General features: G+C 54.2%; 3 non-coding genes across 3 annotated transcripts; all 3 read right to left on the reverse strand.

Moving 5' to 3' along the window:
• Nucleotides 1–238: 238 nt before the first annotated feature.
• On the reverse strand, nt 239–357 carry LOC149280311 (5S ribosomal RNA). Its single transcript, XR_016278228.1, has one exon. It is a non-coding gene; the product is annotated as a 5S ribosomal RNA (ribosomal RNA).
• Nucleotides 358–1,298: 941 nt separating this feature from the next.
• Nucleotides 1,299–1,417, reverse strand: LOC149280312 (5S ribosomal RNA). The gene has a single exon (XR_016278229.1). It is a non-coding gene; the product is annotated as a 5S ribosomal RNA (ribosomal RNA).
• A 946-nt stretch (nt 1,418–2,363) lies between these two features.
• LOC149280313 (5S ribosomal RNA) lies at nt 2,364–2,482 on the reverse strand. The gene has a single exon (XR_016278230.1). It is a non-coding gene; the product is annotated as a 5S ribosomal RNA (ribosomal RNA).
• Between the last annotated feature and the right edge of the window lie 18 nt (nt 2,483–2,500).

A 2,500-nucleotide genomic window follows, 5' to 3' on the forward strand; every position in this document is an offset into this window, starting at 1 on the left:
GTGCTATTTGCTGCAAGACAGCTTTGCGAAAGTGCTGTTTTTTGGTGCAGAGTGTGCAAGAGGTACGAGCGGAGTGAGGCTTGAGGGCGTCAAGTTGCTGTGGGAGGCCAGCTGAAGCAAGAAGGAGTGAAAAGGGGTGCTAGAAAGAAAGGGCCTTAGAGTTTTGTTAGCTTCTGGTGACTCTATCGCCCTCTGTTGGTGGTGGGGTACGGGAGAAAAAAAAAGAGAGAAAAGCAAAAGCCTACAACACCTGGTATTCCCAGGCGGTCTCCCATCCAAGTACTAACCAGGCCCAACCCTGCTTAGCTTCCGAGATCAGACGAGATCGGGCGTATTCAGGGTGGTATGGCCGTAGGCAAAGGATCCTGTCATTTTACTCCTCTTCTTCTGTGACGTGCCCTCTTCCTCGTCACACCAGGAGTATTTTTAAGACACTGTGGTCAGTTATTCATTTTCTTTTCTTTTTTTCTCCTCACAACTCTTTCATAGCAGCAGTCTCCTTGTATTTCGCACCCAGCTGGGAGGCTAGCATACAGCAGTCCAGCAGAACTGCCAGACAGAGAGCATCGGTAACAAGAGCAGGCCAAGCCCTTCCCAAGTGTCGGGAGGCTAGAGCGCGGTGCGTTTTGCGAGGCACGGCCTGGCGAGGTGCGCAAGGGGGAGATGCAGGCCCCACCTCTCCCCTCTCCCTGGACCAGGTAGCAGACAAGCTCCTTTGGCTTTGTGTGCAGGAGAGAAAGGCCGAAACGGGTACGCCGATGCATTTCGACAGCACGCAATTAGAATGGTCCGCGGCGTTACTTGCTGTGGGCATCGGGCGTAGCGTGAGGCGGCGGCGGCGGCGGCGGCTGCTGCTGCTGCTCCTCCTGCTGCAGAGGGCGTTTTTTTGGATTGCCTTTACTAAGGCCTGGGACAGGACAGAGAAGGTGACAAGGTTCAAGTAAAGGGTTAACGCGTTCACGGTCAGCAAGAAACACATGGGGAAAGGATCCCCCCCGGCCTCCTGTATGTGCAGTTTGGCACGGCACAGACCAGTGAAGGAAAGCATGAAGCGTGCCTGTGCTATTTGCTGCAAGACAGCTTTGCGAAAGTGCTGTTTTTTGGTGCAGAGTGTGCAAGAGGTACGAGCGGAGTGAGGCTTGAGGGCGTCAAGTTGCTGTGGGAGGCCAGCTGAAGCAAGAAGGAGTGAAAAGGGGTGCTAGAAAGAAAGGGCCTTAGAGTTTTGTTAGCTTCTGGCGACTCTATCGCCCTCTGTTGGTGGTGGGGTACGGGAGAAAAAAAAAAGAGAGAAAAGCAAAAGCCTACAACACCTGGTATTCCCAGGCGGTCTCCCATCCAAGTACTAACCAGGCCCAACCCTGCTTAGCTTCCGAGATCAGACGAGATCGGGCGTATTCAGGGTGGTATGGCCGTAGGCGTAGGAGCCTGTCATTTTACTCCTCTTCTTCTGTGACGTGCCCTCTTCCTCGTCACACCAGGAGTATTTTTAAGACACTGTGGTCAGTTATTCATTTTCTTTTCTTTTTTTCTCCTCACAACTCTTTCATAGCAGCAGTCTCCTTGTATTTCGCACCCAGCTGGGAGGCTAGCATACAGCAGTCCAGCAGAACTGCCAGACAGAGAGCATCGGTAACAAGAGCAGGCCAAGCCCTTCCCAAGTGTCGGGAGGCTAGAGCGCGGTGCGTTTTGCGAGGCACGGCCTGGCGAGGTGCGCAAGGGGGAGATGCAGGCCCCACCTCTCCCCTCTCCCTGGACCAGGTAGCAGACAAGCTCCTTTGGCTTTGTGTGCAGGAGAGAAAGGCCGAAACGGGTACGCCGATGCATTTCGACAGCACGCAATTAGAATGGTCCGCGGCGTTACTTGCTGTGGGCATCGGGCGTAGCGTGAGGCGGCGGCGGCGGCGGCTGCTGCTGCTGCTGCTGCTGCTCCTCCTGCTGCAGAGGGCGTTTTTTTGGATTGCCTTTACTAAGGCCTGGGACAGGACAGAGAAGGTGACAAGGTTCAAGTAAAGGGTTAACGCGTTCACGGTCAGCAAGAAACACATGGGGAAAGGATCCCCCCCGGCCTCCTGTATGTGCAGTTTGGCACGGCACAGACCAGTGAAGGAAAGCATGAAGCGTGCCTGTGCTATTTGCTGCAAGACAGCTTTGCGAAAGTGCTGTTTTTTGGTGCAGAGTGTGCAAGAGGTACGAGCGGAGTGAGGCTTGAGGGCGTCAAGTTGCTGTGGGAGGCCAGCTGAAGCAAGAAGGAGTGAAAAGGGGTGCTAGAAAGAAAGGGCCTTAGAGTTTTGTTAGCTTCTGGTGACTCTATCGCCCTCTGTTGGTGGTGGGGTACGGGAGAAAAAAAAAGAGAGAAAAGCAAAAGCCTACAACACCTGGTATTCCCAGGCGGTCTCCCATCCAAGTACTAACCAGGCCCAACCCTGCTTAGCTTCCGAGATCAGACGAGATCGGGCGTATTCAGGGTGGTATGGCCGTAGGCGAAGGAGCCTGTCATTTT

The sequence above is a fragment of the Sceloporus occidentalis genome, unplaced genomic scaffold, assembly GCF_023333645.1.
Source record: "Sceloporus occidentalis isolate IW3139 unplaced genomic scaffold, rSceOcc1.0.p SCAF_157, whole genome shotgun sequence".
NCBI classification, from domain to species: domain Eukaryota; kingdom Metazoa; phylum Chordata; class Lepidosauria; order Squamata; family Phrynosomatidae; genus Sceloporus; species Sceloporus occidentalis.